The sequence below is a fragment of the Oryx dammah genome, unplaced genomic scaffold (assembly GCF_014754425.2).
Source record: "Oryx dammah isolate SB20612 unplaced genomic scaffold, SCBI_Odam_1.1 HiC_scaffold_18, whole genome shotgun sequence".
NCBI classification, from domain to species: Eukaryota; Metazoa; Chordata; class Mammalia; order Artiodactyla; family Bovidae; genus Oryx; species Oryx dammah.
Genome location: NW_024070202.1, coordinates 210,420 through 223,848, shown reverse-complemented (window position 1 = coordinate 223,848; position 13,429 = coordinate 210,420). Strand labels below are relative to the sequence as shown.

The window sequence follows — 13,429 nt, the reverse complement described above, 5'->3', positions numbered from 1 at the left end:
TTCGGTATTAGGGTGATGGTGGCCTCACAGAATAAGCTTGGAAGTTTACCTTCCTCCTCAATTTTCTGGAAGAGTTTGAGTAGGATAGGTGTTAGCTCTTCTCTAAATTTTTGGTAGAATTCAGCTGCGAAGCCATCTGGACCTGGGCTTTTGTTTGCTGGAAGATTTCTGATGACAGTTTCAATTTCTATGCTTGAGATGGGTCTGTTAAGATTTTCTATTTCTTCCTGGTTCAGTTTTGGAAAGTTGTCCTTTTCTAAGAATTTGTCCATTTCTTCCACGTTGTCCTTTTTTTTTTTTTGCATATAATTGCTGATAGTAGTCTTTTATGATCCTTTCTATTTCTGTGTTGTCTGTTGTGATGTCTCCATTTTCATTTCCTATTTTATTGATTTGATTTTTCTCTCTTTGTTTCTTGATGTGTCTGGCTAATGGTTTGTCAATTTTATTTATCCTTTCAAAGAACCAGCTTTTGGCTTTGTTGATTTTTGCTATGGTCTCTTTTGTTTCTTTTGCATTTATTTCTGCCCTAATTTTTAAGATTTCTTTCCTTCTGCTAACTCTGGGGTTCTCCATTTCTTCCTTTTCTAGTTGCTTTAGGTGTAGAGTTATGTTATTTATTTGACTTTTTTCTTGTTTCTTGAGGTATGCTTGTATTGCTATGAACTTTCCTCTTAGCACTGCTTTTATAGTGTCCCACAGGTTTTGGGTTGTTGTGTTTTCATTTTCATTCATTTCTATGCCTATTTTGATTTCTTTTTTGATTTCTTCTGTGATTTGTTGGTTATTCAGAAGCGTGTTGTTCAGCCTCCATATGTTGGGATTTTTAATAGTTTTTCTCCTGTAATTGAGATCTAATCTTAATGCATTATGGTCAGAAAAGATGCTTGGAATGGTTTCGATTTTTTTTTTTTTAAATTTATCAAGGTTAGTTTTATGGCCCAGGATGTGATCTATCCTGGAGAAGGTTCCGTGAGCACTTGAGAAAATGGTGAAATTCATTGTTTTGTGGTGAATTGTCCTATAGATATCAATTAGGTCTAACTGGTCTATTGTATCATTTAAAGTTTGTGTTTCTTTGTTAATTTCCTCTTTAGTTGATCTGTCCATAGTTGTGAGTGGGGTATTAAAGTCTCCCACTATTATTGTGTTATTGTTAATTTCCCCTTTCATACTTGTTAGCATTTGTCTTACATATTGCGGTGCTCCTATGTTGGGTGCATATATATTTATAATTGTTATATCTTCTTCTTGGATTGATCCATTGGTCATTATGTAGTGTCCTCCTTTGTCTCTTTTCACAGCCTTTGCTTTAAAGTCTATTTTATCGGATATGAGTATTGCCACTCCTGCTTTTTTTGGTCTCTATTTGCATGAAGTATCTTTTTCCAGCCATTCACTTTCAGTCTATATGTGTCCCTTGTTTTGAGGTGGGTCTCTTGTAGCAGCATATATAGGGATCTTGTTTTTGTATCCATTTAGCCAGTCTTTGCCTTTTGGTTGGGACATTCAACCCATTTACATTTAAGGTAATTATTGATAAGTATGATCCCTTTGCCACTTACTTTATTGTTTTGGGTTCGGTTTTATACACCCTTTTTGTGTTTCTGGTCTAGAGAATATCCTTTAGCATTTGTTGGAGAGCTGGTTTGGTGTTGCTGAATTCTCTCAGCTTTTGCTTGTCTATAAAGGTTTTGATTTCTCCTTCATATTTGAATGAGATCCTTGCTGTAGTAATCTGGGCTGTAGGTTATTTTCTTTCATCACTTTAAGTATGTCTTGCCATTCCCTCCTTGCCTGAAGAGTTTCTATTGAAATATCAGCTGTTATCCTTATGGGAATCCTCTGGTGTGTTATTTGTTGTTTTTCCCTTGCTGCTTTTAATAGTTGTTCTTTGTGTTTGATCTTTGTTAATTTGATTAATATGTGTCTTGTGGTGTTTCGCCTTGGGTTTATCCTGTTTTGAACTCTCTGGGTTTCTTGGACTTGGGTAATTTTTTCCTTTCCCATTTTATAGAAGTTTTCAACTATTATCTCCTCAAGGATTTTCTCATGGTCTTTCTTTTTGTCTTCTTCTTCTGGGACTCCTATAATTCGAATGTTGGAGCGTTTCATATTGTTCTGGAGGTCTCTGAGATTGTCCTCATTTCTTTTATTCATTTTTCTTTTTTCCTCTCTGATTCATTTATTTCTACAATTCTATTTTCTATTTCACTAATCCTATCTTCTGCCTCTGTTATTCTACTATTTGTTGACTCCAGAGTGTTTCTGATCTTATTTACTGCATTATTCATTATATATTGACTCTTTTTTATTTCTTCTAGGTCTTTGTTAAATCTTTCTTGCATCTTCTCAATCTTTGTCTCCAGGCTATTTATCTGTGATTCCATTTTGATTTCAAGATTTTGGATCATTTTCACTATCAATATTTGGAATTATTTCTCAGGTATATTCCCTATCTCTTCCTCTTTTGTTTGGTTTGGTGGGCATTTCTCCTGTTCCTTTACCTGCTGAGTATTCCTCTATCTCTTCATCTTGGTTATATTGCTGCGTTTGGGGTGGCCTTTCTATATTCTGGGAATTTGTGGAATTCTCTTTATTATGGAGTTTCCTCACTGTGGGTGGGGTTGTATCAGTGGATTGTCAAGGTTTCCTGCTTAGGGAGGCTTGTGTTGGAGTTCTGGTGGGTGGAGCTGGATTTCTTCTCTCTGGAATGCAATGAAGTGACCAGTAATGGGTTATGAGACGTCAATGGTTTTGGAGTAACTTTGAGCTGCCTGTATATTGAAGCTCAGGGGTGTGTTCCTGTGTTGCTGGAAAATTTGCATGGTATGTTTTGCTCTGGAACTTGTTGGTTCTTGGGTGGTGCTTGGTTTCAGTGTAGGTATGGAGGCGTTTGATGAGCTCCTATCAATTAATGTTCCCTGAATTCAGGAGTTTGCTGATGTTCTCAGGCTTTGGACTTCAGCCTCCTACTTCTGGTTTTCAGTTTTATTTTTACAGTAGCCTCTAGACTTCTCCATCTATACAGTACCAATGATAAAGCATGTAGGTTAAAGATGAAAAGTTTCTCCACATTGAGGGACACCGAGAGAGGTTCACTGAGTTACATGGAGAAGAGAAGAGGGGGGGTAGTTAGAGGTGACTGGAATGAGATGAGGTGGGATCAAAAGAGGAGAGAGCAAGCTAGCCAGTAACCCCTTCTTTATGTGTGCTCCACAGTCTGGACCACTCAGAGGTGTTCACAGAATTATACAGGGAAGAGGAGAGAGAGGAAGTAGACAGAGGTGGCCAGGAGGATAAAAGAGGGAAATGAAAAGGAGAGAGACAGATCCATCCAGTAACCAGTTCCTTAAGTGTTCTCAACTGTCTGGAACACAGAGATTCACAATACAGAATTGTAAAGTAAAATAAAAAATAAAATAAATAAATAAATAAAGAAGAAGAGAAGGGGGAGGGAAGAGACAGAGGCCAGCTGGTGGAGGAAAAGGAGAGTCCAACGGAGAAGAGAGTGGTCAAGCCAGTAATCTCACTCTCAGGTAAAATTGGGTAGTGAAGTTTGGGTTTTTAAATGTACAAAATTGACAAAAAAATATGCCGATAAGCAAAGATTAGAGTAGAGGTTGGATTTTCAAAAGTACAATATTAAAGAAAAGAAGAAGAAGAATAAAAAAGCAAAGCCACAAGAATTATTAAAATACAAGAACCACCACAAAAAGAGTATATACAGTGTTTGCTCTAAAAAAAGTGTCTTTTTTTTTGAAAAGTAATAGTAGGTTATAAAAATAAAAATTAAAGGAGTAGAGGACTTAAAAATTTTAAAAAGTTAAAAAAGAAGAAGAAAAAGAAAAGAAGAAAAAACAACCTCACAACAACATCAAAAAAAAAAAAGGATGATCATAAAAATATTAAAGATATATCTGGCCCTTTCTCTGGTGTTGTGGGCAGTGTGGGGTCACTTCCAAGGCGGTTCCCTCTGTTTAACTTCTTCTGTTTGCTGGTCTCTTCAGTGTCTGATTTCCGTCCTGATATGGTGGGTGGTGGTGGACACTTTTTTTATTTTTTTTTTAGGCTCACTTGTTCAATCATGGTGTGGGGAGGGAGGGATGCTGCAAACAACACTGGCGTGTGCTCGCAGTGTCTCAGCCCTGCTGGGCCTGCCCCTGCTCATGGCACACACCACCCAGGCTCTATGTAGCTCCGCTGGGAACCATCTGAGGCTGGCCCTAGGCTGCATGCACCTCTCTGGTCTAAGCAGCTCATGCTTGGCACTCAGGTAGCCCTCAGAGGCACAGATTCAGTTGGGACTGCGTTTTGTGCCCTTCCCAGGTCCAAGTAGCTCAGGTGTTTGGCGAGTGTGGTCGCTGTGACTTATTGCCTGTCCCATCTCTGTTGCTCAGTTTTCTGGGTGTACCGCTGGCGCCCCTTTTGAGGTGGATGGTGACTGTCCAGAACCCCCAGAAGTCTTAGCAAAGAAGCCTGCTTGCAGTTTTGTAGGTAAAATCTCTCCACGGCTGTGATTGCCCCCTTCCAGCCCTTCCAGCTCTGGCTGCCTGTCACCAGCGGGGGATGGTCTGCAGCCAGCTATTTCTGTTCCATCCTTTGTTCTGTGCACAGTCCTGGTGGTGTCTTATGTTCAAGCTTTTCACGTGGTAGCTATCCCACAGTCTGGTTTGCTAGCCCAAGTTAGTTCGTTCTGGTTACACATGGGGCGTTCCTGCCCAATTCTTAAAAAACACTGCAGCCCACACCTCCCGCTCCTCCCTGCCCTGCCCCCACTTATTAGTGATGGAAGCAGGTGTCTGCACTTCTTTTCCACTGGGGGAGTTACTGTTGGGCTTGTAATCTGTTGGTTTTAATTATTTATTTATTTTTCCTTCCTGTATGTTGCCCTCTGTGCTTCCAAGGCTCACCACAGACTCGGCAGGGAGAGTGTTTCCTGGTGTTTGGAAACCTCTCTTCTTAAGATTCTCTTCCTGGGATGGGATTCCCTTCCCAGGATGGAGTTCCCTCCCTACCTCCTTTGTCTCTTTTTTAATCTTTTATATTTTTTCCTACCTGTTTTTGAAGACAATGATCTGCTTTTCTGGGTGCCTGATGGCCTCTGCCAGCATTCAGAAGTTGTTTTGTGGAATTTGCTCAGCATTGAAATGTTCTTTTGAGGAATTTGTGAGGGAGAAAGTGGTCTCCCTGTCCTATTCCTCCGCCACCTTAGGACCGCCCTGTATAATAACTTTAAATGGAGTATGACCTAAAAAACTGTGAATCACTATGTTGTGTACCTGTAATATATAATAATATGTAGTATGCATCATGTTTTCATTAATTATAAAGAAGCAACCTTAGACAAAAAGACCTTATGGTAATTAGATCAACAGGAAAAATGAGAAATGAGCAAACAAAAATGCTACTAATTATAGTTGTACAGGCACTGTGAATTATAAATTTCATTACAATGTCAGAGATGGTAAAATGTTAGAAAATGAACATATTAGAATCATTGAAGTACAGTGTTGTCTCTAATCCTCAAAATGTATCTGCAAAGGAGGTATGATATCCTTTGACTGCATTGAGATGTCGTCCTTGTAAAATAATAGTAATAGTAATAAGTATGATTATATTACCTAACAGTTACTGAGCTGTTACCTGTGCCAGGAACAGTTCTAAACTCTTTGCATGGATCTCATTGAAGGATCACAGTGCTGTCCTGTGAGAGAACTACTTCTCTCTCTCCATTTTGTTGATGAGGAAATTGAGGCATAGAGAGGCTGAGTGACAGATAAGTGACAAGAGTGAAAGTCAAATTCAAACCCAAGTTGAGCTGAATCTCAGGGTCATGGTCATTCTATTCAAGTAAATTGTTCTTTCATTACTGTGTTAAGAAGAGCTAATGCTAATATATAATGTTCTTTCTCTAGAAGGAAATGAAATATTTGTTGTAGAGCGATAGGAATAGCACGCTATTGAATGTTTTCAATCGCAGGAACAATTGTTTGTTTTGAAACAGTAACACTTCAGTTTCCCGAAAACTCCTCTTGCTTTCATAGGACTGCCCTCCACTTGGCCTGTGCCAAAGGCCATTCAGCGGTGGTCACTCTGCTCCTGGAGAGAAAATGCCTGCTTAACCTCTGTGACAATGAAAACAGGACCGCGCTGATGAAGGTATGGGGCAGCAAACCATGTCCACACAAGATGGATGTGATTTAACTACTGAGACTAAAGTGAATTCATCTCATTTAGATATGGCAAACCGATGAAGCTTGTGGACTGTTTACTTTGAATTCCTAGAATTTACACTCTGTTTCTTGGCACAACACTGACAGGCTGTAGAATGCCAAGAAGAGGAGTGTGCGACTCTTCTGCTGGAGCATGGTGCCGACCCAAATGTCATGGACATCTGTGGGAACACCTCTCTCCACTATGCTGTCTTTTGCCAGAATATATCACTCGCAGCGAAGCTGCTTTCCTGTTACGCCAATATAGAAGCCAGGAACAAATTATATCTCAACTAACTTTATTTACAAAATATTTGCAAAGCATTTTTTTTTAACTAGAAGTGTTTTATTTCTAACTATGTAAATAAGTAAACTGAATAGAGTCCATCAAGCCCTGTTACCATGGAAACAACTCCAAAGCCACTGCAGAGGATGGGGAAAAATGTTGGATCCCACAGAGAGGGCAAAGCTCTGTCTCCCAGCCAGCCATCTACCCCAGAAGGAAGATTTCCCATCAGAACATGCCCGGGAGTGGGTGGTAGGCTTAGAGCCCACAAATGATGAAGGCCTGGGGGGAGTGAAGTGATGTGAGGAGAGGATGCTTCCAGGGGCTCAGGGAACGGGTGCCCCTGGGGATGGGTGGGAGAAGGAAGGAGACCCAGTGCTCATGCGAGGGAGCCAAATGTGTTCAAGTGGGCCTGGGATGCAACAGGCCTGGAGCCCTGGGCCCTCCTGGACCCCGGTTCTGAGATCCGGCCAAGAGGGTCAGGTCATGTTTGACTCCCAGCAAGGGCATTCTCTTGTGCTGGTGACCGCTTGGTTCACGATGTACACCTCGGGGTCTCCTGCACTCAGCCCTGGGGAGCTGCTTGGCAGGGTTGCAGCTGTGCATGTGGAGCTGGTGATGGCGAAGCCACCCCTCCTGCTTTCTCCAGGACACACATGACGTCCTGTAGCTGCAGCCCCGCCAGGAACTCCCTCCACTCTCACAGGTGGGCTTGTTCTCCGTCTTTGGAATCTCCAGCCTTCCCTGAGTGAAAGTATTTTGAAGGAACCAAATTGTCTAAGATTTCACTTTAAATCATGATATTTCTCAAGCATTAGAGAGTAAAGCATTGCTTTATGTCTTTATGGCTGGTATTCATGATAACATTGCACTTGTTAAAGGTAAGACGTTTTCCAAATATTTTTCCCCACAAGGTTTTTTTTTTTGTGTGTGTGTAATCAGTCTAAAATAACACAGTAAAGCAAAATTTGCCTCAGTAGAATTTGTCTTAAAATTCAAACATAACGAAAGCATTTTACAACATAATAGAAATCTTGCTGCTGTTCCAAATTCCCATTTTATGAAAAATGGTCTATATAAACACAGTTTCTCTCTCATTGCCTAAGTCTTAAGAGGGTAAAAGGAAAGGAAAAGAGCAAGCAAGTGAAAAGTGCAAGTCAAGCTGGAATTTTGGCAGTTAGGAAATGCCAAGAAGAGGATTTATTTTATTTTATTTTATTGATTTTTTAAAATTTTAATTTTTACTTTATTTTACTTTACAATACTGTATTGGTTTTGCCATACATTGACATGAGTCCCCCAAGGTTATTTATTTTAATATTTAATTATTTGGCTGACCTGGGCTTCATTTCAGCATGTAGGATCTAGTTTCCTGAACAGGGGTCGAATCCAGGCCCTCTTTACTGGGAGCACTGAAACACAGCCATGGGACCACCACGGAAGTCCTGAGATTTTGGTTTGTGCTTTTTATTCACTTCAGTTTATATATTTCTCATATGCTTTTCAGTTTTCAGGGATAATAGTTGTTACTTTGTAAAAGAATGTGAATTAATTGTAAACTTGCCTAGGTGACAGTTTTAAGAAGACTCCGATCCAAACAGACTGACAGTGAACAGGTGGTGATTAAGTGGGAATTAAGAGAGAAGAGCAAATAACTACCTGATACTATCCTATTATGGCAGAACCATTCACTTAGATAAGAGTCTAGACTCTGCTCTCCCATCTAGAATGTCTTGATGGGAAGGAAGTAAGGGGTTTATAAATAATGAGATCAGGTTGCCTTTTGGGTTTACTAGTCCCTGTTCTACCACTGTTTATGCAGGAAAATTTTAAAAATTCCAGTTTTGATGACTCTTGCTTCTTACACTTTTCTTTTTTATTCAAACCTTCATGTAAGAGAAGAAATTGGCCATGTGAGTAAGAGATGAGACTGGAGTGGTTGCTGAACTAATTCTCAGCTATATTCTGCTGGTGAACCACAGTTATTTGGGAAAACTTATTTTAAAAATGTATAAGCCTAGGCTGTTCACTGTAGATTTTGACTGAGTAAATCGAGGAACACTTGGACGTGAGTATTTAGAACTATTCCCTTGAGATTCTGATCCAATCCTTAATGAATAACTATGGAGTGAATACATGTAATTTCTAAATGCACCCTTCACAAAAGCAAGTAGTCTCTAGAAGTGTTGGAGTTTGATCAATGCTAACTACTTCCATCAGCTCCCTCCTTTCCAACAATATTAGCCTGACTTTTTCTCTGCCCCTGTGTTTAAGACATTAAAAGGAGTATCTTTGGCAATATGTATGGGCTTGAATGATAACTCCTTTTCCTTCCAACCACTCATCATTCAGTGACACTCTGAGAGTCTTTAGCGATTTGCTCATGGTGAAGTCACTTCGTTTGTAAAGTCTGACCCTTTAAGGATTTTGCACCTTCACTTATCATCCAGGTCATTAGGTCAACAGATGTTTGTTACCAACAGGGTTTTCCTGACTGCAGTAATAGTAACTCATGAGTCTTTTTTGGTGTCAGCTGCAGGACAGATTTTTGCAGTGTGTCTCTTAGAATTGCTGATCCCTAGCATAAGCAGATGAGAACTTTAAAACCCGTGAAGTTAGTACAGAGGAGAATTGTTTTAAGCATTTATTTTCAGCAGGCTTGGAAACTCATGATCTATTTTATTAACAATCTAGAAGAATTCTAGAGATAGAGTGTAGTTTCAACAGGCAGTGGAAACATTCTTGACTGTGAATTATGAGTCTTTTTAAAAGAATTTATGTTTAATTGAATTATGAGTGTTAATAGCTGTATTTATTACATATTGGGACCCACTTTTTTTGTGAAACATATGATACTAAAGAAAGGAAAGGTTTCACCTACAAATATTTGCTTTATACCCACCTGTTTGGAAACAGCAAACATAAAACCAAAAGTGGGCCATAAACCAAACATGGCCCTTGGATATGTTTAGTTTACCTCGATACATTGAGTCAACATTTCAAATTTAGGAGGCTCATGCAGAAGTTCAGGCTTCCCCAAGGACCAAATCTGGACCCCCTTGAGCCCATCCTACTGTTTGGTCTGCATGCAGAGGCCACCCTTTTTGTGTGGGACATGTGTTTTCGGGGTTACTGGTCTCACCTGGCTTTTTCACTTATTCAGGTCATCAGCTTTCCATCCATAAGCATTTGAGTTTCCAATTTTTGATTGATAGTTTAGTTTGATAAATATTTGAAGGTTTTAAAAGACAGTCTAATTAATCCATAATTGATTTCATATTTTAAAAAATCTCTTAAAAATGGGATTAAATTTTTCAAATTAGAAATTTCAAGTTGGTTGTGGTGGTTTCACACTGAATAACTCTCACAAACACACAAGAATATAAGAGACAGTGCAGGGAGAGCTGGTGGAAGAGCAACTCCCCGAGAAAATGTTGAGTGTGTATTTATTGGTAATTTTATGTTGCAATCTTTAACGAAGAGCAGTAAAGCGAGACAGACACCAGAACTCAAGATTTTGGAAGCTTCCTCCTGGTGGTCTGGGGGTAATCATACGAGAGTCATCAAGAAAGGTCTTTCAAGATAAGGTAGGGAGGGTGCTCATTCTGCATGCAGTTAGCATCTAGATAATGCTGACCTCTCAGCCAGAACGTCTGACTTAAGGAAGGGTGGTGGAAAGAGCGAGCAAGGAAGAGAGAATGAGTAAGATTAAATTCCAGGAGACATTTCTGAGAAAGCAGTAAAATAGGGTTCCCACAGTTGACTTTTTGAAAAAGAAAAAAAAAAAGTTTCTCTCTTTGCACGTTCATGTAGAGAATAGTATTCCCACTGGAATGTCTGTAAACCTTTTGAGTTTACTCATGGTCATCTTTGGATAGGTTATGCATGCTACAGACAGTATTATATATTTCTGCCTCAGCATTGTCCCTAAAATATGCAATTGATACAGTAGCTAAATGATACCTGCACCCCCTGCATTGGGAGCTTGACACTTAGCCACTGGACCACCAGGGAAGGCCTGGAGGAGGAGCATATTAAAGAGAAAGAAGGTGCACAGGGCAATGGGGAGGGGGCTCTCTTTCATTTATTTTCTGACTGTTAAGTTCAGAGAATTTATTGCATGATTTTAATTTCAGTTTAGAAATAGGTTAACTGTGTACATTAGAAATGGTTTCCCCTGTTTTATAGGATGACCTGACACCACTGTTACTTGCAATATGTGAAAGGAGAGGGCAAATGGTGGAGTTTTTAGTAAAGAAAGAAGCAAATATACATGCGGTTGGTAAGATGAAAAGGTACCATTGTTCTTTTCCAAAAGAAAAACAAAAACCCTTAGTGCTGTTCTAGTATGGTAATATCAAGATTAAGTGAATAAAAGGATTCATTTGTGATCAACAGATCATCACTTAGGTAGAAAATAAATTATTCTGACTGGGAATCATGAACAATATAGAGCAGGAATGTATAGCAGGATTCATATTCCTTTATAATATTGACTGATGTCATATGCAACCTCTTTTTGTTTGTTTGGTTGATCATGTAATAGCTGAGAGATTTCAAATTAGTTTTATTAGCTTTGTGAAATATGGATTCTCCTTTTTAGTTTACCTCATGACAGTATCGAGTTTCTTAATTCTTTTAAAATAATTCTTTAACCTCTACTTTGTATGTGTATATTTTTATAAGATGCATAGTAAACCTAAAAGACTTGATTTTGTCTTTTGGATAACTCTTTGTTTTAAATTACTTTGTTTGAAGAATGCTGATGTTACTACGTTGCAAAAGAGTCAGATACAACATAGCGACTAAATAACAACAGCCACAAAATGGTGATGGTTACATACTGTCACCAGATCCCGTGGGCTCATCAGTTTTTATCTGTTATCATTTTAGTACATTTTGATATTTTCATTTTTAATGCAGGTAGAAGGAAGAAAGATAGCTTTGATTGGATAAACAGTTCCTTTAACAAAGACAAGTCAGAGGTGGACGATACAGATGAAAATGATGGCCTTTAGATTCAGGCTAGGTTCAATTTCTAGGTTTCCTACAGATTAGGGTTATCATCAGCAAATAAGTTTCCTGATACGAAAGGCAAATAGTATTGCATCTTTCAAAAGTGCCTGTGTGTAAGAAAGATTATATATATATAGTATTTCATTTTTAGTGCCTAGCACATGCTTGTCCACATCATTAACTGTGACCATGACTATTTTTATTCCCATTATTATCAATATTTTTGATTTAAACCTACAAGTAGCCTTTCCTTAACCCAACCTCTAGCTGACTTTGAAGCTGAATATATCAACTAAGGGGGAAATGGGGAATTTATCCCTTAAAGAGTCACCTGCCTCAGATAAGTGACCTCAGCACCGTTTCTTGTCCATCAAGGACTTTATTACTATTTTTTAAAAAAACATTTATTTATTTGGCTACGTGGGGTCCTAGTTGTGGGAACTCTTAGTTGCAGCATATGGGATCAAGTTCCCTGACCAAGGATGGAATCTAAGCCCCCTGCACTGGGAGCCTGGAGTCTTATCCACTGGCCCACCAGGGAAGTCCCCATCAGGGACTTTTGAAATAGTAAGTGCTGCTACCTGGCATCCCAGTGGGACAGGAGGCTTCTTTCCTGTCCCTTCATTTTAGCCTTGGAGGTAATTTGCAAAGATGAACAGTTGTCAGTTCTTCATGAAAGGGCAAGGCATTCACTTGGAAAAACATAACAAATTAACTGTTTAAGTAAGTCAACTCAACTTCCTGAGGCTGAAGTCATCTCTCTGTTGTTTTAGAACAGCCCTCATGCTTGCTATCATGTATGAATCAGCAAATGTTGTCAGACTTCTTCTTCAGGAAGGTGCTGACATATTTTCTCAAGATGTTTTTGGATGAACTGCAGAAGAATATGCTGTTATTATTGGTTTTAATATGTAAGTGTTCACATTAAAATGCCAGTTCTCACTAAACTGCAGCCAAAAATAATTTTAACTGTTACTTGCTATGTGATCAGTGAGAGTTCCAGTTTGGAGCAGGCAGTTTGGAGAATGGTGGTTAGATGTTCCGCCTCAAGAGCTGAAAGCCAATTAGTTACTCTTGGCTGTGGGCTTGGGGTGCTTTATCTCAGGACATGTAGAGCTTGATCCTTAGAAAGCTTGACATTAGCCATTTTATTCCAAGTGTGACCTCTCGGTATGGTATATGAACAGTGTCACAGTTGTGATATTTCTAACTAGTTCTTTGGGTCTTGAGATATTTAACTCAGCAGCAAATCCTGCTTTCCTTTGAGGACTTGCCTCTCTATATGCTTCGGCTTGAATTTTCCAAGAACCTGGAGGATTCCCTAAGGTCAACAAGACAGTCCTCTTCTGCAAGTCATTTGGAGGGGAGAAAATAGTTCCTTCTCATCATTCTGTTGCTTGCATTGATTCTATTGCTGCAGCACTGCTGCTACAGCTGGTCTTGACAGAGTCTGCTTGGCAGGTGGATCTGGAGTCTGGATGTGGCTCTAAAAAGACCTTTAATAAAATCATTTTAAAAGAAAAACAAAAACAAAAACAAAAACACCTCATCCTGCAGTGGGCTCATGGTTGACCTTTGGCCCCAGGCTGCCCCTCTGGGCCCAGGTTCCCCAGCCTTTAAGGTGATGCACACGTCAACTTCAGAGTGAGAGCTCCTTTGTTCTCATATATACGCTTGTCGCTCAGTCACTGTTGCAAACAAAGCACCAGCACCCAGTTCGGGCAGCTGGGCCACCTAGCTTCCCGCCTCACTCAGAGACCTTATGTGGAGCCCACATGGAAACCGAGATCTTCATGATGAGGTGCCCTTGAGGCTCTTATTTATCTTTTTTGTGAACAGATGTCAGTGGGGACCATTTTAGGCTGTCAGAGAGGGTCAAGTGCTTCAGCAGGGATTGAGCAGACTTCTCTTT

The 13,429-nt window shown here is 39.6% G+C and overlaps 1 pseudogene; it reads left to right on the top strand.

Annotated features, from left to right (window-relative positions):
- Window positions 1-13,429, top strand: part of LOC120878245 — a 139,922-nt pseudogene that overhangs the window by 6,770 nt on the left and 119,723 nt on the right.